Source organism: Neophocaena asiaeorientalis, unplaced genomic scaffold, assembly GCF_003031525.2.
Source record: "Neophocaena asiaeorientalis asiaeorientalis breed wild unplaced genomic scaffold, Neophocaena_asiaeorientalis_V1.1 scaffold86, whole genome shotgun sequence".
Classification (NCBI taxonomy): domain Eukaryota; kingdom Metazoa; phylum Chordata; class Mammalia; order Artiodactyla; family Phocoenidae; genus Neophocaena; species Neophocaena asiaeorientalis.
In genome coordinates this window covers 1,578,294-1,579,306 of record NW_020175039.1, presented here as the reverse complement: position 1 = coordinate 1,579,306, position 1,013 = coordinate 1,578,294, and the positions used below count along the sequence as shown (strand labels likewise).

The 1,013-nt window shown below is 45.0% G+C and overlaps 1 pseudogene; it reads right to left on the bottom strand.

Moving 5' to 3' along the window:
* Window positions 1–488: 488 nt before the first annotated feature.
* LOC112411939 (uncharacterized) lies at window positions 489–609 on the bottom strand (annotated as a pseudogene).
* Window positions 610–1,013: the final 404 nt, after the last annotated feature.

Here is a 1,013-nt window from a genome sequence, read left to right as displayed (position 1 = left end):
CTGACCTAAAGAAAATGTGAGATAATCAATGTTTATTGCTTTAAGCCACCCAGGTTTGGACTTTTTTTTTTTTTGACAGGAAAGTAGGATTTATTGGTGGGCATGCATGAGGAGGGGATGGCATCAAGGCTCTCAGTGCAGGGCCCGCCATGTGTCCAGGGGCCACAATTAGGGATGTGTTTGACCCCACAGCCATCTGAGATGAGCCGCTTTTCTGCCACAATGTTTTCAAATTCATCTATATTAATCTTAGTGAATCCCCACTTCTTGGAAATGTGGCTCTTCTGGCGGCCAGGGAACTTGACCTTGGCCCTGTGCAGGGCCTCAATCACATGCTCCTTGTTCTGCAGCTTGGTGCGGATTCACATTATGATTTGGCCAATATGGACCCTGGCCACTGTGCCCTGGGGCTTTCCAAAGGCACCATGCATACCTGTCTGGAGCCTAGATTGGGGACAGCATGCCAGTCACAAATGACTACTGGAAAGGGCTGTTTCCAAGGTCCATGAGAGCAACACTTACAGGCACTACTGAGGAGACTGTTCTTTGCAGCCATTACACGCCAGACCCCCATGTAGAAAAGAGCACGGTTGATTTACTTGGCTGCAAATGGATCATTTTTTATGGGGCAATAGATTACTAACACAAGTAGGCACTCAATGGGTATTCGAGGAATGACTGAATGAAGAAGACTAGGCACAGGTATTTACTTATTCTTTGTTCAGTTGATAGAGGGTTCATAATGACAGTGAGAAGTCTGGATTTGAAGATGTTTGGATAACACTGTAGTTGGCTGTAGCTAAGCTGCTAGAGCAGTTCAAATTTAGACACCTTAGGAAGCCTAGAAGATGTTCCATTGCTTAATCCCTTTCTCCTATGCTAAAGCAGAACATTTTTCATCAAGGAGCTTAGAATCAGATGCTTAGAATCTTCTGCCTCAATCTCTGTTTGTCCTCATGTATGCATATTTCAGGAAAAACTCTGTAGCCAGGAGAACCCTGCAAACTCCATGT